The sequence below is a fragment of the Triturus cristatus genome, chromosome 4_2, assembly GCF_964204655.1.
Source record: "Triturus cristatus chromosome 4_2, aTriCri1.1, whole genome shotgun sequence".
Lineage (NCBI taxonomy): Eukaryota > Metazoa > Chordata > Amphibia > Caudata > Salamandridae > Triturus > Triturus cristatus.
In genome coordinates this window covers 966,165,235-966,192,842 of record NC_140586.1, presented here as the reverse complement: position 1 = coordinate 966,192,842, position 27,608 = coordinate 966,165,235, and the positions used below count along the sequence as shown (strand labels likewise).

General features: G+C 47.2%; 1 pseudogene across 1 annotated transcript in view; it reads left to right on the top strand.

Annotated features, from left to right (window-relative positions):
* The first annotated feature begins 279 nt into the window (after positions 1 to 279).
* Positions 280 to 27,608, top strand: part of LOC146839159 (uncharacterized) — a 44,053-nt pseudogene continuing 16,724 nt past the window's right edge. Inside the window, exon 1 of the transcript XR_014960797.1 lies at positions 280 to 473. The product of XR_014960797.1 is annotated as an uncharacterized LOC146839159 (transcript). The remainder of the gene's footprint in view (positions 474 to 27,608) is intronic.

Below are 27,608 nucleotides of genomic sequence, written 5' to 3'. Positions count from 1 at the left end.
TTGCATGAAAGGGAGAAAGGTTTCCTCTTCCGGGTCAGCGGCGGCAGAGACAGCGCCAGCAGCCGTGGTGACATCACTTCCGGCCACTGCAGGCACCAATGCTTGTTTCACTGCTGGAGCCTGAAGGTGGCTGTTCCGTCAGCGGCCACCAGAGGGCGCTCCTCGCCTGCTGATGAAACCCAATGAGATTTACATTGCATGAAAGGGAGAAAGGTTTACTTTTCCGGGTCAGCGGCGGCAGAGACAGCGCCAGCAGCCGTGGTGACATCACTTCCGGCCACTGCAGAGGAGGAAGGACCGTTGTGTGTCTGTGCAGGTATCTTCATCTTCAGTCCCTCACGGACCCCCCACGGACCCCAGATCTGCCCCTGCCCCCCCTCAGAACCCAGACTTGCCCCTGCCCCCCCCCGCCCCCCCTCCCCCCCGCAGGAGGAAGAGAGAGCCTGGACATGTCTGCACAGGTTTCTGCTCAGGTAGGAGATTGTCAGCACCTTCTGCTGTGTTTGTAAAAATAGACTGAATAATCCTGGAGGGAATCTCTGCAGGAGCCGGGCTGAGCTGGGCTCTTCTATCCGGGGGCCTCTGGGGGCTGAGCTGGGCTCTTCTATCCGGGGGCCTCTGGGGGCTGAGCTGGGCTCGTCTATCCGGGGGCCTCTGGGGGCTGAGCTGGGCTCTTCTATCCGGGGGCCTCTGGGGGCTGAGCTGGGCTCTTCTATCCGGGGGGCCACTGGGGGCTGAGGTGGGCTCTTCTGTCCGGGGGCCTCTGGGGGGGCTTTCCTTCCGCTCTGGGTGTGCTTGTGGGCATCATTGGTGTTAAAGAGGAGATCTGTGTGCCTGTCTGTGCAGTTATCCTCATCTTTAGACCCTCACAGACACCCTCACAGACCCCTGATCTGCCCCCCCCCCTCAGACCCCAGATCTGCCCCCCCCTCAGATCCCAGATCTGCCCCTGCCTCCCTCCTCCCCCCAGCCCCAGGAGGGGGCGAGAGCCTGGACATGTCTGCACAGGTTTCTGCTCAGGTAGGAGATTGTCAGCACCTTCTGCTGTGTTTGTAGAAATCGACTGAATAATCCTGGAGGGAATCTCTGCAGGAGCCGGGCTGAGCTGGGCTCTTCTATCTGGGGCCCTGGGGGGCTTTCCTTCCAGCCCTGGGGGTGTTTGTGGGCCTCATGTTTGTTAAAGAGGGGATCTGTTTACTGCACTGCATCGTACTGCACTGTGAGGAAACTGTGCACTGCATCTTACTGCACTGTGAGAAAACTGTGCACTGCATTTTAGTGCACAATGAAGAGTCTGTGCACACTGCAACTTACTGCACTGTGAGAAATCTGTGCACTTCACTGTGTCCTACTGCACTGTGAGGAATCTGTGCACTGTCTTACTGCACTATGAGGAATCTGTACACTGCTTCTTACTGCACTGTGAGGAATCTGTGCACTGCACTGCATCTTAATGCCCTGTTTGGAATCTGTGCAAGTTTCTGCTCAGGTAGGAGATTCTCAGCACCTTCTGCTGTGTTTGTAGAAATAGACTGAATAATCCTGGAGGGAATCTCTGCAGGAGCCGGGCTGAGCTGGGCTCTTCTATCCGGGGGCCTCTGGGGGCTGAGCTGGGCTCTTCTATCCGGGGGCCTCTGGGGGGCTTTCCTTCCACCCTGGGGGTGTTTGTGGGCATCATTTGTGTTACAGAGGGGATCTGTGCGCTGCACTGCATCTTACTGCACTATGGGGAATCTGTGCACGCTGCACTGTATCTTACTGTATTGTGAGAGATCTGTGCACTGCAGTGCATCTTACCGCACTATGAGGAATCTGTGCATGCTGCACTGCATCTTACTACAGTAGGAGTCTGTGCACGCTAAACTGCAGCCAACTGCAGTATGAGGAATCTGCGCACTGCACTGCATCTCAGGGCACTATGAGTCTGTGCATGCTGCACTTCATCTTACTGCACTATGAGGAATCTATGCACAGGAGCTGCCCATGCAGGTAAGGGTGGTGGGGCGTGGTGGGGAGTTTGTCAACAGCCGCCGACGAGGGAAAATTAAATTTGAAAAAAAGAAAACCACTTACCTTGCACTTGCTTATTTTTAATGGGTTTCCATTTGAATCTCTGGTACCTTTCAAATGGCATTGTCCTAAATCGACATTGTACCCTTGCACACAGAAGGATGAACCTGACACTATCAGTCTGGGATTGGATGTATCAGCCTTCTGTAGTGCAAGTAACAAGGTGTGAATATCTGCGAGCTGCGCAGTGCAGTCACCAAAGGTTTTAATGAGAGTCTATAGTGGTTTAAATTTGGCGTTTTCACAATTTCCCTGCATGCAGTACATGTCACGGAGTATTTCTGTGACATAACAACCACAGGATGTGTAGAGCCATCTGTACAGAAGACGCTCTTATAGTCCTCAGTGTGTAGGATATGTGGTATATTTTGTGTATAGCGGAGAAATTCTTGAATGCCGCGAGTCAGACCAAATTCAAATGTTACATCAACTCCACTTCAGGATGCAGGCAATTGCGTCATCATCTGCTGTGGCCAGTATTGTCACTGTCCGAACCGCCCTGGTCAGCTGTCGTTCCCGTCATCCTCTGTTGTGTAAATGTTGTCAATGTAAGATGGCGCCTCTGGATCTTCCTGTAAGAGCTGCCTAATTGGTGCTGCAAATAAACCAGGACTATTTTTGTAACCCCTGGCAATCATTTAAGACAGAATTTAAACCAGAATTGAGATCCTTTACACGAGGAAGAGGTTAGCTACTCCCTTCCAGGCACTATATTTTGTCCGAAAAGTCCATTGTACTGCTTATGTTAGTGTGTGTGACATTAATCTAAAACTATTCTGTATGTTCAATCAGGTTTTAAAACTGGAAAAAGAGGATTATTCAATGTACAACTACAAGGCAGTATAATGCCGTGATCTTGAGCTGACCCCAGATGGCTTTAATGTTGTGTTTGCTTCTGGCTTCGGAGGATATTGAGCCTGTATTTGAGGCTCAGCAATGACATGCAGAATAGATTCTTTACCCCCCCCCCCCCCCACCCCTTCTTGGTTTCCATACAGTGCTGGAGCCTGCTTTAAAGCTCACTCACACACTGTTGTTTCCCTTGGGTCCTCGGGTTTGTAGGAGGAAAATGCTGACAATTTTACCTCCTCTTCTGAGGGCGCATCCCTTATAAAGGTAGGAGAACTGTGACCCTCTGCAAAAAGGATGTTGTCGGCAGCTGATAAATGCAGGCAGAATATTGCTTTAACTTTGTGTGGTATGTCGCCCTCAATTAGTATTTTTACAATCTAAACCCTATCTGGAGGATTTACATGTTCATCAGGAGTTTCAGCCTGTTTATATTCTTCCGTCTGATTCACCAACAGAAGTTCTCGAAGAGTCTCGCGCACTATTTCCACTTCAGCTGGGCTGTCCACAAGCGCCGTCACCCAAGTCCTGTTCCGCAGAAGTATCCGTAGTTTGCGGGAATTTCTTTAGTTAATCAAGTTCCTTTCTTTCTTTTTAAAGTGGCCTGCCATTGGAATTTAGGGTTTTTGGTGGATGCCCTTTGGCCTCCAAGCCGGACTCTGTGGCCTGCTTTGCGTCTGTCGCAAAGCAGTTTCTTATGTTTATGGGGCCATGTGTTAGAAACACATAGCCCCATAAAGACAAGAGACCCCAATGCTCCGGCTGCAGCGCGGTCCTCTTTCAATTTCGGGGCTGCGCTTGTTTTCACCAAGTTAGTGTTTTGCTTGTTAGTTCCTGGAGGTTTTGGAAGTAGAATGATGGGCTTGTCCCCGTCTGTTGGACTGGTAGTTGCAGCATAAGGTCTGCGTGTGTGTTTCTCATTGCCAAGTTGCGATCAGGCATCAATCAGAGGCAGAGGTGTTTTGATGTTGCCAGACTAGAGATGTTTAGGGGGCGGTAGATATTGATTGATTGCAGATGTCACTCGAAGATCCCAGGCTGAGTGCGGTGGGGTTGATGACAATGGATACAATCGATCCATTAACTCGTCCTCCTGTACATGGTTTGGTAGGGGAGGAAGAGCTGTCAGAAGTGAGGGGTGAGCTGTGAGTGAGGAGGGAAGGGTGGGCTGTGAAGGAAGTGGGAGCTGTGTGTGGGCAGAGTTAGCTGTGGGTGAGGAGTGGGAGACAGTGAGGTGCGGAGGGGGCTTGTCGGTGAGGTTGCCAGTGAGGTGGTCTGACTGCTGGCAGTCAGGAGTCAGACAGGGGGGTGTAGGGGCTTCCCTGGGAAGGGTGAGCTGTGAGTGACAGCAGAGAGCAGAGCAGTGACTGAGGAGAGACAGAGCTGTTACCGAGGAGGGGAGTCGGCTCTGACTGGATGTGCAGGCTCCCTCGGCTGTGGAAGAGCCTGTGACTCCTCGACTCGGGGCTTCGCGGCACCTCCTATGTCTTTTTCTGACTCGAGTGCAACCTTCCTGCTGAACGAGGGAAGGCCAGGCTCCACTGATGTTAGATAGAGGGTGGGGTAATAAAGCGGGAGGTACCAGGAAGGGGCAGCAGCCGTAGGCAGTTTGCCCCTCTCTGCTGTCAACATGCTAGCCATTTGTTTTGAGATCTGCACCTCCACTCCCCCATCTCCCATGAAACATCCCTCCTCCCCCAACACAGACACTCTCGCTCTGGCAGCCAGCAGTCTGAGGTGAATATCATGCAAAATATGCCACTTCTCAACAGAAAATAACTGAAATTACAGCAACCGCTGGAGGGCAGGAGACAAAGAGGGTGGGGGGTTTGAGAGGAGGTAGCTTGGCGGTGGGCAGCCCGGTGCAAACTTGGCGGAAGGAATCCATAGGCAGGAGAGAGTCTGGTGGGGTAGACAGATCACCTCAGATGGAGGGGTCCAGGGTCCGACCGAGACAGTGGAGGGGGCGGGGGCGAGAATGGGCGTACAGGAATCTAGGGAAAGTGTACTGGTTTCGCACCCCAGATATGTACAGAGCATAGGGGAACGGTCTGACATACCGTTTCAAAGGGAGGGTGGAAATTGCTGGGGAGGGACTTCAACAGACAGACTCGGATTGGACGTGGACAGACAGACCCGGATGGCGGAAGAGAGGGACCTTGGACAGGCCGAAGACCACGGAGGGTCGCTGGAGGTGGACAGGGTTTGCCAGAGAGACAGAATGGGCAGGGCGGTGGAATCAGGGATTGCCCGAGGACGGGAAACAGCGTGTGACAGAGGCAGGTAAAGACAGGGCTGAGGAGCGCCCCCGGGCGGGGAGGAAGGGTGAGGCACCCACGGGCTGAGACAGTGAGGAAGGGGCAGGCCTGGGATGGCTCTAGTCAAAGGAATGGCTTGGTGGCGGCATGTTAAATCACAGATAAACAGAAACACTAGGTGGTAAAAGGTAAGGCTGAGAAGAGGAGATAAAGACAGACGGTCACAGCGCGCCGCCGAGGGAATGGGCGGGGCAGACACAGATTGGCAACAAACATAGTCAAACACATGCAGACTGACGCCCGTAGTGAGGCGCTGACAGATTCACTTTCAAAGCGGCAGACAGAGCACCGAATCCCGCCACAATCACTTAAACAGCAGCTGTTGAGATCGCCAGAGACGCCGTGCGTGAACAAAAGGAAAGTGAAAGCATGCACTTAGCACATAATACACTGCCTGGAACGCCGCAAGCAAAAGAGACGCTGTGCGCGTGCACATCTCCTGTCTGGCCAGACACGGCAAACAGGAGACAGGGAGGGAACAAACATGCCTCCCTTCCAAACAAATGCCAGCATTTTTGCCACGTGCCAATGAGAAGCATGGGTGGAGCTTCCACCCCGCTTCCAAGGCAAATCCGACGAAAATAGTCTCGCAAGTGAGCAGCGCATGCGCTGCGTCCCTATGCGAAACCTAAAAATGTGAACAATTACTGATTATTTCCACATTAAGGTGCAGAGTAATTAGTGAGGCCCAGAGGTCTATGCCTGATTTAAAAGATCCCCAGGGGCTCTGTCTGGGCCAGGTGCTTTCCCTGCTGTCAGGCCCATTATGCCTTCCCTCACTTCAGTCAAGTTAAAATATAGTTTGGGCATGGTACTCTTCATTGCAGAGTGGGACTTGTCAACCTTGCTTGCATAAAATTTGCAAAGTGATGGACCCATTTCTAGGCAGGGATAGTTTGACCCATGAGTGGTGCCGCTACCTCGTTAAAGAGAGGCAGGTTCACAAGTTGCCAAAAAACTGAACTATCTTGCTTGCTACAGGCCTGCTTAAGTTCTTCCCAGGATTCTCTTTTAAGGACACTCATCAGTCTCCTGGCCATCTTAACTGCATCTTTGGACCTTGCTTTCTGTTTCACCCCTTCTATGCTGAAAACGTAATGCTTACGTCCTGTACTATGGTGCTGCTGTGCCAAGGACGTAACCATTACGTCCTTGGCACAGCTGTAAGATATCCGTCTGCTGTGGCAGTGGGATTTATTTTTTCTTTGAACCTCGGGAGCTGGAGAAGAGCTTCTCCAGCTACCTGAGGCATTTTGTTTTTCAGAGTAATGACATGCGCGCCGACATCATTACACTGAAATCGAAAGGAGTTGATCAGCTCTTTTCACTTGCACTGCCTACGTGCTCCTGGGGCTATCTCAGCCCCCCAAACACGTAACCAGCTGAGAGAGGTATCATTGGAAAGGGTAAAATCTCTCCTTTCCAATGGTACGCTCCCCTAGTGGATCCCCATTTGGGATCGCTGCAGGAGGGCGATACCCAAGCAGAGATCCACCAACTAGGCACCAGTTCTTCAATTCTTAGTAGGAAAATGATGGGGATCCACATAGTCACACCTCCCTGGACTCCCCCAGGTGTCTCATTTTCAGAAATGTCTGGGTTTGGTAGGTTTCCCTAGATGGCCGTCGAGTCCGGGACCAAAAACGTGGGTGACTTCCTTGCAAAACCAGGTTGTTTTGTGATAAATAGTTTTGATGTTTCCACAATAGGTTTTAGGCCGTTTCTTGTTGCAGGCACTAGGCCTAACCACACAAGTGAGGTATCACTTTTATTGAAAGACTTGGGGGAATGTTGGGTGGGTGGAAGTTTGTGACTCCCCACAGATTCCAGAACTTTCCATCACAGAAATGTGAGGAAAATTAGTTTTTTGGACAAAGTTTGTGGTCTGCAATGGATTCTGGGTAAAAGAACCAGGTGAGAGCCACACATGTCACCCCATCCTCGCTTCCCCTAGGTGTCTAGTTTGCAAAAAAAAACACAGGTTTGCCGGCTGAGCTAGGGCCCAGAATCCACAGCTAGGCACGTTGCAAAAAAGGGTCAGTTTTGACTAGAAAAATGAGATGTGCCACATTGGGTTTTGGGCCGTTTACTGTCACAGGAACTGGTCCTACCCACACAAGGGAGGTGCTATTTCTATTGGCAGACTTGGGGGGAGGCTGGATGCGTGGAATTTTGTGGCTCCCCGCAGATTCCAGAACTTTCAATCACAGAAATGTGAGGAAAATGTGTGTTTTTTTTTTTTACAAAGTTTGAGGTTTGCAAGGGATTCTGGGTAATAGAAACTGGTGAGAGCCATATAAGTTACCCCAACCTGGATTCCACTATGTGTGTCAAGTTTTCACAAATGTACAGGCTTGCTAGGTTTTTCTAGGTGCCGACTTAGCTAGGGCCATAAATCTACAGCTATTCACATTACAATAATAGGGTCCGTTTTTATTGGAAAAATGTGATGTGTCTACGTAGTGCTTTGGCCAGTTTCCAGTCCCAGACACTAGGCCGACCCACACAAGTGAGGCACCATTTTTATCGGGACACTTAGGGAAACACTGAATAGTAGGACAAGTATTATTACTATTTGTCTTTCTTTGCATTTCTGCCAAATGTAAGACAGTGTGTAAAACAGAAGTCATTTTGAACAACGCCCTCTAATCCACATGCGTGTACGGGCGCCCACATTCAGAGATGCTCAAATAACCACGGCTTCGAAACTCCATATCTTGTTCTAATTTCAGAAATACATAGGGCCCGATTTACAGAACTAACTTAAGACAAAATCCTAAACTTACTACCATTTGGGTATTCACAGAAGGCACTTACTCATTTCGGTATTCACAGAAGGCACTTACTCCTTTCGGTATTCACAGAAGTTAGGAGTCCTAACGTTAGGACTCCTAAATGCCTTCTGTGAATACCGAAAGCCTTAACATTAGGATTTTTCTCAGTTTAGTAGTAGTATAGTTAGGACTCCTAACTTTAGGACCCCTAAATGCATTCTGTGAATACTGAAAGTCTTAAAATTAGGATTTTTCTCAATTTAGTAGTAGTAAAGTTAGGACTCCTAACTTTAGGACTCCTAAATGCCTTCTGTGAATACCGAAAGCCTTAAAATTCGGATTGTTCTCAGTTTAGTAGTAGTAAAGTTAGGAGTCCTAACTTTAGGACTCCTAAACTGAGAAAAATCCTAATTTTAAGACTTTCGGTATTCACAGAAGGCATTTACGAGTCCTAAAGTTAGGACTCCTAACTTCTGTGAATACCGAAGTGAGTAAGTGTCTTCTGTGAATACCAAAATGAGTAAGTGCCTTCTGTGAATATGAAAATGGTAGTAAGTTTAGGATTTTGTCTTAAGTTAGTTCTGTGAATTGGGCCCATTGGTTTGCTTGATCACGATTTTTCACTTTTTATATTTTACCAAATGGATTACTGTATACCCGGCACACAATGAAAAACCATTTCAAGGCGCAGCTCAGTTATTGACTCTGGGTACCTCGGGTTCTTGGTAAACCTAAAAATCTCAAATAACTCCACAACCAGAAGGGTCCAGCGGATGTAACAGTAGATAGCTTTCAAAAATCTACTCTAGTTAGAACTAGTTACAGGTGAAAATCTAGGCACAAATTCCTGATTTCTTCAATTACATTTCAATATTCTTTTATTCAACTGTTACCTTCCACAGGAAAACATTGAAAGATCTACACAAATGACCCCTTGCTGATTTCAGAATGTTGTCATCTTTTCAGAAATGTATAGCTTTCCAGGATCCATTATTAGTTTCACACCCATTTGTACCACTAACTGGAAGGAGGTTGAGAACACAAAAAATAGGAAAAATGGGCTATGTCCCAGTAAAATGCCAAAGCTGTGTACAAAATGTTGGTGTTCTGACAAAAATCTGTCAGTCCCTGAAAGCTGAGAAGATGGTGATTTTAACAGCACAAACCCCTTGATGACACCATTTGCAGGGAAGAAACCAGACGCTTTCTCCTGCAGCACTTTTGTCCCATTTGTATCCCAAAAAAAACTAATTTAGCTGTATTTTGCCTGATTTCTTGGCCCCCCCCCAGGGGAATCTACAAACCCCAGTTACCTTTAGAATCCTCAGAATGTTGGAAGAAAAGGACGCAAATTGGGCGTGGATACTTTATGCAGACAAAAAGTTATGGAGGCTCTATTTATTATTATTATTGAAGCTCTCTGACGGGCACAGATGGACCCGCCCTTGGACCGAGCTTATCCCAGTCATGGCTCGGACACACCCATACACATACCGCACTGCTGCAGTCTCCTCGGCACTTTGAGGACCGTCGTGCGTTGGCCCTTCTCCTCTTGGTCAGGTGTACACTGGGGGACCGAGTCCCACTCTAGCGGGCTGTAGCAAAGATTGTTGTGGGCTGCACACGGCTCGATACAGGTCTCTTAATGGATATGATACTAAAGTACTAGCATGCGCTGATGATTTTGGAATAGGGGCCAGCTCCTTTTTTAAGTACTTAGAGATAAAGGAATTTTTGAATCAAATGAATGTGAGTGCGTTGTTCATGGAAAGAAACCCCTCTTAGAGGTAATAAGTCAGCCAGACTGTAGGTTAGGACAAGTGTATAAGCTTTTAATGGATACAGTACCGAATGATCTCGAGACGGTCGAATCTAACTGGGCAAGGAAGTTGGGGGTGGGGGAAGCGGACATATATGTCCATTGGACAAGGAATTACGGTTCTTCTTTCATTTAATTTGAGAGCTACGCATTATAAAATGGTTTTTAGTCTATATTCTATTCCAGCGAAACTGTTTGGATGGGGTTAAAGGGAAAATGATAAATGTCCTAGGTGTGGAGAGGGTTCAGCCGATTCGATACATATGTTCGACAGTCTCTGAAGGAAGGGATTGAGACGTTCTGGAGGAAGCAATTTTTGAAAAAGATACCTTAGTTCACTTATGAGATTTTTGGCTACGATAACCGTTGTGTCTCAGACCTATTTTATCTTCATATCAATGGCAGTAGCTCGATTGTTAAGGGCAACGGCATGGAAAAATGCAGAGCCTCCTATGACCCAAGCACAGCTGGGTCGATTAATGAGTATTCATAATTTGGAAAGGTCATTATATAACTGTATGGGTAAAGGGGCCAAAAGGCTGGGGAAGAAGATCTGAGCCCCATGATCCATTGGGTGACTGGCTGTCTTGGATATGAGGATTGGTTAGCCTCTGATAGATCATAGCTTCCTATTGAGCAGATATATAGGAGAAGGTTTAGTGCTTGGTTGACCATATTTAGGAAAGGATTGACCTAATTGGGCTCTGGATATAGCAGTGTCCTGTGGGTAAGGGAATGTACCGCCCACCTCCTTGTGGCTTTAGCGGTGACGGTGTTTTTAACTGAATGCTCTGATTAGGATGATTTAGTAGATTGGGAGGTTTTTTTTTTGCTCTCCGACACATCTGGCTGGGAATTTTTTTATTACTCTCCGACACATCTGGCTGGGAGGTTTTTTATTGCTCTCCGACACATCTCGCTGGGAGTTTTTTTTATTGCACCCCGACAAATCTGGTTGGGAGTTTTTTTATTGGCCTCCAACACATCTGGTTGGGAGGTTATTTAATTGCTCTCCGACACATCTTTAGTAACCTTTTAGCTAAGATTTTAATTTGCTCTTTGAAGTTAATGAAATGCATTTTTACAATATGCTGTTTGTAACTAAGTTAGTTTGTATGCTCAGGTCTTTTTAGGAAATAAAAATTAAATTATTTATATAGCGCAAACTTGACCCAAATCGGGTATCAGAGCGCTTTACATAGCACCGGTTGCATTACATTAGGACACATTCATTTTTGTTAGGCACGGGGAGATTAAGTGATTTGCCCAGAATCATAGGATGTTCAGCGTCATTGCTGAGACTCAAACCCAGTTCCCCAGAATCGAGGTCAACCGCCCTAGCCGTTAGGCCAACTCCTCTCTTCTGATGGGAGAGAATGACGGACTCCTTCTTGGTCACAAACTGGACACCCCTCAAGAGATGTCAGGCCGCTGGGTGGTGAAGTCTCAGCATGCAGGGACCCTCGCTATCAGGTGAAGTGCCTCCTCTACCAATCTATCGGGATGCTCATCTTTTATAATAGAAAGCAGCCTTGCGAATGTGCATAAGATAGAAATAACATTTGTACATAGTGCCAAAAGAGACCTTGTATATGATGTTCGGGGCATTATGATAATGTTGTGCGAAGCAAGATGTGTAAACACGTTTAGATTCAGGGAAACTAATCCAACATTGTTATGCATGCAAATATATGCAAAAGTTCACGGCTGAAATGTTATTGTGAGGGCAATGTAAGAAATAAGCTGCTTCACTACATGGACCTAACCTGGGAATATAACACCCAGTCCTCATACTAACGGTTGATATCTAAAGGCTATCTAAAAAGCCAGCAGTGCATTTTAACAACGTCAAAAAACTACTCTTAAAAGCATCTAAAAGCAGGCCTCTCCTTAAAATAATAATTTTAAAAAGCATTTAAGTGATTATACCATTTGATATTCCATGCTCTCGGAAAGCCATGGTGCCTAGAAAAAGAAAGCAAAACGCCGTTTTGGTTAATTTTGTTTAAAAATAGGCCAAATTTTTCCCCCATGGAAAAAAGCTCATTGTTTATCTGTTCCGAGTGGTAGAAGCAACATTACTGTTGCCCACAACTGCAAGCATTCCCAGAGGCGCACCTCGAAGCAGGTTTTTTGGAGCTGTTGTGAATCCATCCACTTTCTACAGCAGCCGCTAAGGGACGCGTTGTAGCCCATGGGTTTTAAGGAAAGCTGTTGTTCACATCACCAGGAGCTGAAGACTCCCAGGGTGGCTCTAAGAATGCATTCATCATCAATGGGATACGCTGGGGACAACAATACACATGGGCCTTCAAATAGTCCATCAGTACTTCAATGTCCGGTGGCTCAAACAATTGTGATCCAAGACATATATCCAGGACGCATTCCTGTCTGCAAAGCAGACAGTGGAATACAGCTTGTATGCAGTCAAGCCAGACAGACCTGAAGGATAAGAACCAATTCTCATTCAGTTCTTGTAACCGAGGTGTGCCGAAGCAGTGTACCATGTGCTCACTGCAACATAGCACTAGCAGTGCTGTCTCCATTCCGGGTTGAACTGGGATGTCCATGATGGAGCAGAAAAATTGAAATCAGGATTCCTGCCACAAGTAGCAGGACAAGTAGGATGCCTCCAAAAACGCTTCCCATTACGGAGTGTATGAAAGATGGGATAACTCCGATCTGTCTATCAGTTAGATCATATTCAGACTAGTACTATTAATGTAACTCCATCGCACGTGGCCAGAACGTAACGTTTGTAATGTCCAGATCAGTATTATGATGGACCTTAATTGTGACTGTCCATGTTGTAAAATAGACATGTCTTGCTGTATCATGTCAATTTCAGAAGACACTATGTTGCCCAGTGAATTAATCCTGGATGATAATGTGGTCATACCTTTGTCAACCACAGCCAAAGCCTTTTCTAAGTTAACCCTGTCGATCTTACACAATCTCTCAGCAGCTTCCTGTTGAGAGATCTTCGACAGTTCGTTGTATATTCCGTACAAAAAGCGCCTTTGAAGTGGATTCCAGGGACCTAATAAAGAATCCCTGAGATCCATGTCATCAGAAAGAAGAGACAAGTGTTGCTTCACCTTGGAAAGTGTTGAGGTTTTTAGCCAATCAAGGCACAACTTCCCAACACCATATGATGTCAATACCTCCGAATGTTTGGTTTGTACATATAGTTTATCAGGCCTTTTGATCTTAAACCCTTCGGTGCTACCAAGGAATCTAAATTGACACTTATTTGTGTCTGTCGGTCAAACCAACCATCCCTTCCAATTGAGGTCTGATGAAATGAAAGAACCATTCCATATCATGGTATCTTGGGTGTCCTCACTGAAGTGTGTAAAGTGCTGCCAATTCTCCAAACGTGAGAATGCAGGAATACAGGGATGTTCAAATCCTTTATCTTGGCTATAACAGGACAAGAAGTTTGCTGCACTGTTTTATTCAGGAAAATCATTTGATGTGGTATGAGGCATGCTCTATATAATGCCTCTGTTCCCTTAACCTGCCAATCTTCAGTCCCCCAGATTCTGTGTCTAGGGTGTCTTTCCAAAAGACTTAACTCTGCATAGACTGTTGGGAAATAAAGGAGGCAAAGTATATCAGCTTGATGTTTGTTAGCATATTTTTCTTCGCTGGTGTCGGTGCAAGCCTATAGTACTAAGAGACTGGGTCTGATCTATCAAAACCTGAAAAATAAGCAAACGTTTGTGCAAATGTCTTTGAACTACCTTTCGGCGGTTTTGGGCAATGTTCTCATTGTGTGCAATTATAAATAGTGTGTAGGATACTAGCTTTATGTAAAAAATGGTGACCATAATGTTGATAACAGAACATGTCTCCATAATTAGATGTACCATCATACAATTCATCAGAAGAAAATGCAGCAGATCGCTCTATATCTGCATATAAATTATGCACAGTTTCAATATTCCAATCAGCAGAGAAAGTACTAGAGGTGATGATAACATTTAAGGAAATTTTAAACAAATAAGGGATTTGTAAAGGTTCAGTAGGACCATACACTTCATACGGTACCCTGTCCCATACTATTCCTTCAGAAACTGGAACAGCTGTAATGTATACCAAGTGCAGGTCCCTTAGTTCACGGTGTGATGATGCATGTGGTTTCAGAACCAAGTTCACAAGCTGTACTGTGGAGCATTCTTGAATATTCAGAAGTAGATAAAAGACAGTCACCAAACCACTCCAAAGGATCAGGAAAAGTTATCCAATTGTAATCCAGAGATGTATCCAAGGAACAACAAAATATGTCTTTTTCAGTCAAAGATAGAGAGCACACACTCGAAGCTTGAAATGGAGAGGCGGTGGTGGCAGTTAAGGTTCACTTGAATTCGATGAGAAATAGTCATAGTGCACGAAGTAGCCAAACACCGTCCGGACTATTCCAGGCAGCTCAGCAGGCTTTGTAGAACTGGGAGATGACTCGATCTGTGGCATGTTCACATAGACCTCGTCAATTTTCCAAATTGAGATTTCTATACTTGTTGATTGTACAGTTGTATTTGTTTCAACAGGGAGAATTATAATTTCATTGTTGTTTACAGCTGCTTCTCTTTGGAGGGTGGAATGATCTTTAGTCATTATTTAAGCTTCCAGCTGAACTTCCTGTACAGTAGCAAGACAAGTGCAGCAGCTACCCAGGAGCCCACGTGGCCTTCTATTCAGAATCAGCCACATAGTGTGGTTTGATCAGATTAATAGAGACAAACCTCTTGTCTCTGCAACCGGCAAGGGGCGGAAAATGTACAGTTCTGGTACCTTTAACAGCTAGGACAGGCACCGGAACTCTGTATGATGGCCCAAATTCTTTCTTGTCCACTATTTTGTTTCTGACCAGGTCCCCAATTTTCGGGACCAAGGCAGATCTTGCCCGCACAACCTTAACTTCCCCTGTGATTGTACGTTTTACTTAGACGTTCCTTTATAAACCCGAAATTCATTGAGTTCCTGTAAAACAGGCAAATGTTCATTGTTGTCAATTAGTGTTTTAGCACCGCTGTGCTGACACTATCGAGGTCTGGTGCCCACATTCTCACACCAAACAGGAGTTCATAAGGAGTACGACCCCCTAGGGATTTTCTTGGCATGTTGTTAAGTGCCCTCTGAACAACATATTGACCCAACTGCCACACAAGCCTAATACCCTTGCTTTTGAGGACTGCTTTAAGTCGTGGTTTTTCCTCTCGACCACCAAATTTCTCTCGGGATGTAGGGGGATGTAGGGGGATGTAGGGGGAGGAGTACTGCAAGGCCACACCCAAACTTCCCATGGCTTCTTTGTAAGCCAGAGAGCTAAACGCCGGACCATAGTCGGAATGTTGTGTGCCAATTGAGTATGTCCACAGGAATCTGGATAATGAATTCACTGCCACCAAGATGTACTTGTAAGCCCCATCTGATTGTAAGGCACCGCAGTGATCCAAATACACACAAGCCAAGGGCTAGTCTGAAATCAAAAAAGAGCCTGTAGAATCTCTGTGACCCCAAGGAACCACCCAAGGTAGTAACACAGGGGACCCACGGGGGCCGTGTGCAGTGTGTGAACACAGCCGCGAGCTCCCGTTAGCTTCTTTGGGGAAAGTCGCGGTTAGATTTTTAAAGATTAGCAACACTTAGAAATGAGTCAGGACCAAACCTTTTTGGACTTAGGAAGTTCTAGGGCTAGCACCCACAGGAGCACCGGAGTACTCGTGTTACCTCACCCAGGGAAGCCGGGTGCATAGGTGTCTTTTGGAGTCGGGTCGCGTCGTCAATTTCAATAGGAGCTGGCGAAGAAGTGCTTCAGCCTTGAAGATGCGAAGTGTCCGAAGAGATCCAAGCCTGGATCGAAGATGAGAAGAACCTGAAAGCAGAGGGGACAGAGTCTGGGTCACTAGCCAGTGACCAGGAAGGCGGCGGACAGATGCCCACCGATGTTGGGTGATTTCAGATGAAAGAGGTGAAGCTTGACGCTTTAGCCACAAGGACCAGGAGGTGTCGAGGATGACCAGGAGCTGGATTCGAGCTGTCCCACGAAGGATGTCGAGTGCTGCAGCGTCGTTGCCCGGATTGAACACAACAAGCCTTGGCAACAGCAACCCACGCTAAAATGAGAAAGATGCTTCGGTGCAGACCAGCAAGGTCCGTGGGACTCACCACTTGGTAGGGAGTCGGGGCACGTCTGGAGCAACCAGGTAAGCCCAAAGAAATTAAAAGTTAGCCCTTCAGGGACCCACCAGTCAACGGACCAGGGATCGCGAAGGGACCTCGAGACGAAACACAAAATGGCAGCCCACGGGTCACTCGGAATGACCAGGCCGACAATCTTCGGTGGATTCAGTGCTCGAGGTGGGGGCTTCAAGTCAGGCCAAGCACGACTTCAAGAGACGTTGAGAAGTCAATGCACTTGCAGAAATGCACGGTGACCAGGAGTTCCGGTTCCATGCTACTCACGAGAGCTGCGGGTCTCAGCCTTGCTGGGGACATAGTCGCCTCTGAGATATCTGGAAATCCTCTTCCTGGGCTGCAAATACTTCGGAGTCCGGCGGGAGCTTCAATAATGCAGACCTGTAAATTGCTTCTTTGGTCTCTGCCAAGCAGAGGAGTCACTCCTTGACCCCAAGGGAGATTTCTTCAGTCCTCTGGTCTTAAGCAGAGCGTCGAAGGTCCAGGATTCAGCTTCAGAGTTTCGTCCAGGGTAATCTAAATTTCTGGTTACAGAGGTTCCTTACTTATACCTAAGGAAGGGGTTGGGCTAGCTCTGGGGACCCACCTATGGGAGGGTTTGGAAAGAGGAGTGGCTACACCCATTTCCTTTGTCCAGTTTCACGCCAGAGCAGGAACCGGTTTGAACTGGACTATGTACAGGGACACAAATGTGCCCCCAGTGCAGGACTTCAAAGCACTCAAAGAGTGCTCCCACCCAGCCCCAATACACATCAGCCTGTCTGGGAGGTGGTTACACCTCCCTGTGACAGGAAACCTATTGTCCAGGCCTCCCCTGCTGGAGTTTTGGTCAGCAGCAGGAAGCCAGACCCGTGTCTGTTCCTGCAGCATCCATTTTTATGATGCCAGGGCTCTATTCGATTTCTAGCTGATAAACCAGTACTGTCATGTCTCTCCCTCTAGAAGGGTGGGATCATACTCCCACACTAGTTACTAATGTGAGGGTATGATTCCAAGGTGTTTGACACCAAACAAGACTATATAATGCACTTAAGAGTATATGGTCAGGCTGCATTACTGACAACCCTGGAGATGAGATTCCGAAGGCTGCAGAGGAGCTCAGCTCATGCCTGGGCACCCCCTCACATATAACCAAGCACCCTGCCTTCAGGATTGATAAGGCTTGCCATAGGGGTGACTGATAGGTTTGTATGTGCAGTATATGGTGAGATACAGTGAACCTATATCTGCGTAAGGGGTGCATGCACCACCTTACTCAGGCTGCAGTAGCAGACCTGTGGTGTCATTTTGGGTGGCTTTCCAGGGGTGGCATAATACATGCTTCAGCCCCCGGTAGGCCTCTGGGGTACCTATGCCCTGGGTACATAGTATACCATATACTAGGGACTTATAAGGGTACCTCAGATCCAATCTGTAATGTACCTAAAGTACATGCAATCATTTTAGAGAGGAAGCAGCTAGGCTGGGGCCCTGAATAGCAGGGTCCCAGCCAGACTAAAGTCGAAAAACAGTGAAACACCAGCAAAAAGTGGGGGTAAACATGTGAAGCAGATCCTACTCTCCTACATGTTCCCCTCCATTTGGAGCGTTGTTTCGTATAAATGATGTGGGACACTTACCCTTGTATCAGGTGATTCCACCGTGATATGCTCACTCTGCACTACTGCAGGCAGATAATCCATCAGGTTCTGGCGAGCTATTGTGACTTCTGCCACGCTGTCTAGCATTGTCACTGCCCATTCCCCGTTCAGAAGCAAAGTCCTCCTGGGCATTTCTAATTCTAATCCTGGCCACCTTCTTCTTTTTTAATTGAAATTTTGTAGTCTTTAGTTTCTCTTCCTGTTTAATGACATATGCTCTTCCAATCTGTGTTCTGACCGTCCTTCTCTCTCCGAACGTTTTTTGGATGACTCCTGAAAGGAACGAGAGGAACGTGTATCAGTATCCTGATACCTGATAGGCTTCCTAATATTGTCACGGTTTCTCAAATTATATTTTCTCTTGGTGTGTTCCTATTGAAGAGACCCACCACGGGACTGTTTTGTTTATTATTTTGTTTGTTTTCCCATTTCTTGGAAGAATCAGGTGTTTGCTTAGTTATCCTTTTTATATTGCTTTTAACTTTTGGTTTACCAGGTCTGGCTCCTAGATTATGTTTACCTAGTGAAACATATGTTTCTTCGATAATCTTAGGCAATTCTCGCTCCTGCGCTGCAGGAGTGAATTCCCTCAGGCGTTGGCATATAGCCACTGCTGCTGCCTCCCCTTTTATTTTACTTAACATAATGGCAGATACTTGGGCAAAATTGCCCATTAGTTTCATCCCCTGGTCCAGGACAGGTTCTGCCCAGTGCTCTTTCTGTATTTGTTTCAGTACATCTGATATAACTGCTATTAAAGGGGTACCATGAGTTCTGGTATAAACGGCAGCGAAGATTGTACCCCAAGTGAGACAATCTTCTATCGGAGGGAGCCTTCCTTATTTTCAGTCAAATTGTTAATATTCTGTGTTTTTCCTGTGGGCCAGTATGGAGGAAAACTGCTTCAAGCTGGGCTGTTTTCTGCTCTATCCAGAACGGGATTTGCTCCCAGCTGGTGGCAATCATTCTCATAACTGCATTCAGCATTTGGGGGCTAATACTTGTAATAGGCAATTGAGTTTGTGCAGCCTGAGCAGCCCTCATAGGTTGGACTGTCAATGTTCTCATTATGTACTGTGTATGATTTCTGCAGATTTTTACTAAACCTCTTTAAAGTGTATGCATTTCTGTTGCTGCTAAAGTAGCAGTGTCTGTGTGGTGTAGCTAGGACCGGCCAGGTTGCTCCATTTTTACATAGCGGACCGAGGCTCACGTTTTCTGTGGTATGGGGTAGGGCACCTTTAAACCAATTAAAATGCTCTTAGTAAGTTAACAGGACTTCTATGTCCATGTATGGAAAATACTCTTCAGGTGGTTCATCTTCAATGTAAGTCTGAAACAACTGTGTGCGTGCATCTGCAGGCGGGAATTTAACCCAAGAATAGAAGACCTCTGTTCTAAATGCTATGTGTGCCTCAACCACGAAGGAAACGTCTCCACCCGTTGCCGGGAGGCCATGTTGTACTAATTTCATAATAACTGCCTGTCTGCAATTTTTTGTAATATTTAGAGCAACTTCCTTCTTTTGAGTGTCCTCGCCTTGTTTGTTAATTGTTAAGGGAACAGTATTGTTTTTAAATACATTTTATTGAGATTTGGTTTGGTGGGAATTTCCAATCCTCCAAGCTTGAATAGGGTATACCTACTCAGCTGAGGGGGCTTTATTTCCCTTTTCACTTCAGACCTTTTTGGTTTAAATGTGATAAAGCACAACTGAACTACTCAGATTGACCGTTAAATAAGAACCCCACCAACATTTGGCGCCATGTTGTGTAGTTCCTGCTAATCTGTAGGATCTACGCGTTTGGTGGACAACAATATCTATGGGCTTGGTGCCTAGATTGATTCTGGACACCGCTGCAGGATTTATTGGCCTATAAACCAACTAGCTCACAGTGCCACTGTAAGCCCCACTAACCTTATCAGGAAGCGAATGGTTTTTGGCAACCACTGAACATGACAATCCTGAACCTTTCTCTCAGTAACTTGTCCTCAGTTATTCTCAGAGAAGTAATCAGAGATTACAAAGTGGGGCACTTTCAATAGGCGTACTGAACCAACGTTATTCTTGTGTAAAATACATGTGTTGCAATGATTCATAGACAGAAGCAGATACAAGTGATTACAAGCACCAAAGTGTAAATAGTAGCTATAGTTCTACCATGGTGCTAAAGCGGTGTATATATGCAAGCATATACAATAAGGCAGTAATCTAGCGTACTCCTACTATAGGAACCCTACTCTAAGTGTACCTAGATTGTGTGTAGGAGTAGAGCCAAGAACCGTTACCTGATGGGAGAGAATGAAGGACTCCGTCTTGGTCATAAACTAGACACCCCTTACGAGATGGCAAGCCGATGCGCAGTGAAGTCTCAGCATGCAGGGACCCTCTGTGTCAGTGGAAGTACCTTCTCTACTAATCTACTTATCTTTTATTATAGAAAGCAGCCTTGTGATGTGCATATAGATTGGTGATGTTATGGATATGTAGATAGCCCTGCCGCCCTGTGGATGACGATAGTGAGGACATTTGTGCATATTGCGAAAGGAGACCTTGTACATGATGTTCAGGGCATTATGATAATGTTGTGCGAGGCTAGATGTGTAAACAAGTTTAGATTCAGGGAAAGTAATCCAACATTGCCATGCACGCAAATATGTGCAAATGTTCACAGCTGGAATGTTACTGTGAGGACATTGTAAGAAATAAGCTGCTTCGCTACATAGGCCTAACCCGGGATTATAACAATACAGGTACAAGAGTCACTATGGTGACTGAAAAAGTGATATTCCCAGGGCAGTACCTGGCTGGTGAGACATTAATAGTCCTCAGTGCTGATAATCAGACTAAGGTACATCCTCAGCAATCCTGTAGAATGTCTGCTGGAAAATGATCTGGAGTCCTCAGGTGTCCTGTGGTTGAAAGAAATACCCATGCAGCTATGCTGGGTTTACCTGAATTGGTGTGTGTAAAAACAAGAGCACAATTCAAAGCCCAGGGTGACAAGAAAAGGCAAGAAGGCTGGGAAACCAACTTCAGACAACACACAAGCTCATTTCTCTTCTCCTCAGCCTCAAGAACATTGGGCCTTACAGGACAGAGCATCTAGGCCTTAGGGAGACCCTCTAGGGCTAATCTCGGTGCCAGGAACAGAGGACCTGCCATACTCTTGAAAGCCTGACACAGCAAGCTGCTGATCAGGAAAAGAGGGATGTCATTGGCTCCTACACAACATATTGGGAGGAGGGACTCCTTTACACTGAGGCCAGAGACCCCCAAACCTGGTGCCATTAGGAGAGTGTTAGTGCCTCAGAACTAGAGTTCTTGCTCGCTTTGGCTCATGATATCCCATTAGCTAGGCATCTTGGCTAAGCCAAAACTTGGAGTTGGTCATCCACTTCTCTAGGGATGTCCCAGAAGATGAAGGAGTTTTGTAACACCTGTGCTATGTGCCAAACCAATGGTAAAACAGGTGGCCACTCAAAGGCACCCTTAATTCCACTCCCAGTGGTTGGGGTTCCCTTTGAAAGGGTAGGGGTTGATGTTGTTGGCCCCCTAGACCTCCAACAGCCTCAGGGAACAGACTTATATGGGTGGCAGTGGATCATGCCACCAGGTACCCTGAAGCTATTTCCCTAAGGACTGCCACTGCTTCTGCGGTTGCCAGATCTCTCAGTAGTATTTTTACTAGAGTGGATTTTCCTACGGAGGTGGTATCAGACAGGTAGAAACTTCATGTCTAGCTACCTGAAAGCCATGTGGGCTGAATGTTGGGTGACGTACAAGTTTACTACCCCCATCACTCACAAACAAATGGTTTAGTTACGAGATTCAATAAAACCATGAAGGGTATGATTGGCGGACTCCCTGAAAAACTCAGAAGAAGATGGGATGTCATACTGCCATGCCTGCTTTTCGCCTACAGAAAAGTGCCTCAGAAGGAAGTAGGTTTTTCACCCTTTGAACTTCTGTTTGTTCATCCTGTAAGATGACCATTGTGCCTAATGAAGGAAGGCTGGGAGAGACCTCTCAAAGAGCCTAAGCAAGACATAGTGGACTATGTGCTTGGCCTTCGTTTAAGGATGGCTAAGTATGTGGCAAAAGCAGCCAAAAACATCGAGGCCAGGCAGGAGCTCCAGATGCTCTGGTATGACTAAAAGGCTACACTGGTGCAGTTCCAACCAGGGCAGAAGGTGTGGTATTGGAGCATGTGGCCTTTACAACCCTACAGGACATATGGACTGGGCCCTACCCTATCCTGGATAGAAAAGGGGAGGTCACCTATCTGGTGGACCTTGGCACTTGCAGAAACCCCAAAAGGGTCATCCATATCAACTCAACCGCCTTAGCCCCTATCATGAGTTGGCCGAGGTGGCCATGCAGATTGTCACTGTTGAGGATCAGGAAGAAGAGAGTGAACCTCTCCCTGACCACCCTTCCCACAGTCCTAAAGATGGGTCAGTTGATGGAGTGATCTTTTCAGACACCCTCTCTGCCCAACAGCAAGCTGACTGCAGGCACATCTTGGAGCAGTATGCTGAGCTCTTTTCCCTCACCCCTGGTCAGACTAACTGGTGTGTTCAAGATATTGACACTGCAAGATGTCTGTCAAAAATAAACTGTACAGACAGTCCGACCAAGTGAAGGACAGCATCAGCACTAAAATCAGCAAGATGCTGGAGTTAGGGGTGATTGAGCCATCTGAAAGTCTGTTGCCCAGCCCAGTGGTCTTAGTCTCCAAACCTCATACCAAGGATGGTAAAACACAGCTGAGGTTTTGTGTGGACTATAGGGGTCTCAATGCAGTAACCAAGACAGATGCATACCTAAGTGCTAGCGCTGACAAATTGATTGACAAGTTAGGGGCAGCCAGGTTTCTCTGTACTTTTGATTTGACATCAGGGTACTGGCAGATTGGTCTGACCACTGGAGCAAAAGAAAAATCAGCACTCTCAACCCCAAATAGGCACTGTTAATAGTTCTCCGTTATGCCCTTTGGACTAAAGAATGCCCCTTCCACCTTCCAAAGGTTGATGAACAAAGTCCTTGCTGGGTTGGAGTTTTTTAATGCAGCATATCATGACGATATTGCTGTCTATAGCTCCACTTGGCTGGATCACATGATCCACCTTGGAAAGGTCCTCGAGGCCCGGCAGAAAGCAGGCCACACAATCGAAGCAAGCAAGTGTCAGGTAGGGCAGGGCTCTGTTGTATACTTGGGCCACCTTGTAGATGGAGGCCAAGTTTATCCCTTACAACCCAAGATCGAGACAGTTGTGGACTGGGTAGTTCCAACCACCCAGACTCAAGTCAGGGCATTCCTTGGCTTAACTTGGTATTACAGGAGGTTTGTGAAGGAGTATGGGCCCATTGTGGCCCCCCTCACAGAATCGACCTCCAAGAAAATGCCAAAGAAAGTGAACTGGACAGTGAGCTGTCAAAAGGCGTTTGCCACTCTGAAGAAAGCAATGTGCTCAGCACCCATTCTAAACGCTCAAGATTATTTGAAGCAGTTCATAGTGCTGACAGATGGCCCTGAACATGGGATAGGAGCGGTCCTATTCCAAACCAGTAATGATGGTCATGACCAACCTGTTGCGTTAATTAGCAGGAGGTTACTCTCCAGAGAGCAGTTTTGGAGTGCCGTTGAGAGGGAAGCCTTTGCTGTGGTTTTGTCCCTAAAAATGTTGAGGCCATGTTGGCTCTCACTTCCTTGTTCAAACTGATCACAGACCTCTCAGATGGCTAATGCAAATGAAAGGTTAAAACACCAAACTGTTGAGGTGGTCCATCTCCCCACAGGGTATGGGCTTTACAGTGGCGCACAGACCTGGGACTGACCATGCCAGTGCAGATGGCCTTTCCAGGTTTTTCCACTTAGATGGTGAAGACTTTCTTGGGAAAGGTTTGTCTCATTCTCTTTTGTTTGGAGGGGGTAGGGAGGGGTTATGTAGGAAAATTACCCATTTGTGACATGGTCACCCCCACTTTTTGCTTGGGATTCAATGTGATTTTGACTGGAAGTGCACTGGATTCCTGCTAACCAGGTCCCCAGTGCCAGATCTCTTTCCCAAAACTGTGCAATTGTACCCCGATTGGCAATACCTTTAGTATACTCTGTAAGTCCCTATTAAATTGTACCCCTGGTACCTAGGGCCTGAGGTACTAAAGAGGGTCCCTAAGGGCTGCAGCTCATATTGTGCCACCTTACCAAGCACAGGCAGACTGCCATTGCAGGCTGCGTGTCTTGGTGGAGACAAAATGAAAACACAACATGATACACATCAATCAGGGGAATTGTAAGCGCGCTACTCACTCGTGAGGGTCTCAAGGCGCTGGAGGGGGAGGGGTTCACAGCTCCATTCAGTTGAAGAGACAGGTCTTGAGTGTCTTCCTGAAGATGTTCAGGGTGGGGGCACGTCTGATGTCGATCAGGAGCTCGTTTTAGGTCTTGGCCACGATGAAGGAGAATGCCCTTCCTTCTGCTCTGGCTTTGCAGATGCACAGGGTTGCGGTGAAGGCGAGGTCGGCGGATCAGAGGTTTCCCTTGGGTATGTGGAAGGAGATCCTCTCTTTGAGGTATTTGGGTCCGGCATTTGTAGTCGTGGGTGAGTGTCTTGAAGGTGACTCTTGTATCTATAGTGAACCAGTGGAGGCTGCGCAGGTGTTGGGTTATGTGTTCGTGTCGAGGGATGCCGAGGACGAGTCTGGCTGCGGTGTTCTGTATGGTCTGGAGTTTGTGGAGCAGAGACTTTTTGATCCCAGTAGAGAGGGAGTTTCCGTAGTCCAGTCTGCTGGTTATCAGTGTGTGTGTGACAGTCTTCCTTGATTCTGGGGGATCCATTTGAAGGTCTTTTGGAGGATGCAGAGGGTGTTGAAGTAGCTGGAGGCGACGGTGTTAACCTGTCGGGTCTTGAGAGGGAAGAGTCGAGTACGATGCCGAGGTTTCTGGCGTGGTCCGTGGGGGTTGGAGGGCTGCCAAGGGTGGTGGGCCAACAGGTATTGTCCCATGCGAATAGGGAGGGTCCGAGAACGAGGACCTCTGTCTTCTCTGAGTAGAGCTTCAGGCAGCTGTCGCTCATCACGGATGAGACATCCTTCATCGAGCAATATCATCTGCTCGACGAAACACAATTCGGATTCCGCAAGTTTCATGGAACGGAAACAGCGCTCATTAAAGCGGCGGACGATATCCGATTAATCAGAGACCAAGGTGGCACAGCACTATTGGTGCTTCTAGATTTATCGGCTGCTTTCGACACGGTTGACCATAAGATCTTAGTCAACCGTGTCGAAAAGATGGGCGTGCAAGGCCTAGCAAAAGATCTACTGGCGTCTTTTCTGGCAGAGAGATCCCAGGCAGTTATACTGGGCCAGTTTGAATCTGCTGAGTTATCACTGCCATGTGGGGTACCTCAAGGTTCATCCCTTAGTCCGACACTATTTAATATATACGTGTCGGACCTCGCAAAAACCATCAAAGCGCATGGGATGAACCTTACCTCATATGCAGATGATACACAGCTGATACTGGCTGTCAGAAATGATGGGGAAACAGTGGCGGAAAGTTTCAAAACAGGTATGCTGGCCATAGGCAAATGGATGTCAGCAAACTGTCTGAAATTAAATTCCGATAAAACCGAGGTGGTCACTTTTGGCCATCTCAACCCTAGCTGGTCCCCAACTTGGTGGCCTTCTTCCTTTGGAGCTGTACCCAAACCAGTCACGAAAGTGAGAAATTTGGGTGTCATCTTTGATGACAATCTAAATTTCATGGCTCATGCCAATCAGACGGCCTCCACTGCCTTCTATAAGTTACGACTGGTCAGTAAGATTCTTTCTTTTCTTCCCAAAAATGTGGGAAAGACATTGGTCAGCGCTTTGGTCCTATCAGCATTGGATTACTGCAATGGCTTGTTCGCTAATGCTCAAGTCAGGATTATCAAGAAAATGCAGACAATCCAAAATGCAGCAGCCAGACTTCTCCTTAACATCCCTAAATTCAAGCCAATAGCTGAGACCTTAAGGAGTCTCCACTGGCTTCCTGTTAGGAATAGAATTAAATTCAAAACATTATGCATCGTTTACAAGTGACTACACCATCAAGCGCCTCAATTCTTGTGCGACCATCTTGTCTCATACATTCCCACTCGAACGTTACGATCATCAAGACTGAATGACCTGGTAGTGCCACGGACTAGGCTGGTCAACTGGGGAGACAGACGTTTCCTAGTTGTCGCCCCAAGACTATGGAATACACTCCCGCAAACCATAAGATCCTGCCCAAATCTCATGTCCTTTAGGAAGAAACTGAAGACATGGTTATTTAACCTCTGAAAAATTCATAAGATCATTCAGGAGAGTAACAAAAGTACAGCGCCGAGACGCCTGCGGGCAATTGTTCGCGCTTAATAAATGCTAAAAATAAATAAATAAATAAATTCCTCCCTGGAAGTTGAGTCTGGTGGTGACGAGGTCCTTGGTGAGGTTGAGGATGAGCTAGGTGTCGTCGGCATAGGACACTGTGCTGAGTCTGTGTTGTCTGACGATGGTGGCGAGCGGGGCCATGTAGATGTTGAAGAGCGTAGGGCTCATTGACGATCCTTGGGGCACTCCGCAGTTGATTTCTGTGGGTTCGGAGAGGAAAGGTGGCAGTCTGATTCTTTTTGTTCTGCCGGTGAGGAAGGAGCGGAACCATTCGAGGGTGGTTCCCTGTATTCCGGCGTTGTGGAGTCTGGCGATGAGCGTGCAGTGGGAGACCGTGTCGAATGCTGCATAGAGGTCGAGTAGGATCAGGGCCGTGGAGTGTCCCTGGTCGAGGAGGAAGCGGATGTCGTCTGTGGCGGCGAGTAAGGCGGTCTCGGTGCTGTGATTGCTTCTGAATCCGGATTGGGAGGGGTCGAGGATGAAGTTTTCTTCAATTAATGTTGTTAGCTGGGCATTGACGATCTTTTCTGTGACTTTGGGCGTGTAGGGGAGGAGGGAGATGGGTCGGTAGTTCTTCAGGTCCTTGGGTCTGGTGACAACTTGACCAGGGGTCTGCATTTCCAGTCATCAGGGAAGGTACTGGTCTTAAAGGTGGAGCTGATTGTGCGTCGTAGTTCGGGCGCGATGGCGGCTCTGTGGTAGATGTGCGGTGGGCAGGGGTCCGTGGGGGCACCTGAGTGGATGGTGGTGTTCTCGTGGTGACTGGGGTCCAGGAGGGGACAGTAGGCCGCTGGTGTTGCTGGAGAGGAAGGTGATTGGTCGTTGAAGTGGTCGTAGAGGCCCTTGATTTTCAGGTGGAAGTAATATCCAAGTTTATCGCAGAGGTCCTGTGAGGGGGTGAAGTCCGTGGTATCGCTGGGGGCTTGGTGAATTCCTGAATGACGCTGAAGATTTCTTAGGGGTTGCTGGAGTTGGCAAGGATCTTGTTTCGGATGAAGGTCCTCTTGGTGGATCTGATGCGATGGTGGTATTCCATCATGGCGTTCTTTAGATGGTGCAGTCTTTTGGTGTTTTGCTCTTTCTCCAATTCTTCTCGAGACGCGTGCCATGTCCTATAACACAACATGTAAAAATATTTGTAAGTCACACCTACAGCAGGCCTTACAGCCTTGAGGCTGGGTGCATTATATTGTATGTGAGGACATATCTGCCTTAGCAGATATGCCCTGTGCTGGTCAGTTCCATTACTGCCATTACAAGTGACCAGGGACGCCATTTTAAGAACATGTGCTGGGCAGTGGTTTGCCAGCTACATGATGGCTTCACTGAAAATAGAGACGTTTGGTATCAAATATCTCATATTAAAAAGCCCACACTGATTCCAATGATAGATTCATTAATGCAAGCACCTGTAGGGCACCTTAGAGGTGCCCCAGGAAAACCTACTGACTACTAGTGTGCTGACTGACGGGTTTTAGCCAGCCTGCCGCTCCAGACGAGTGTCTG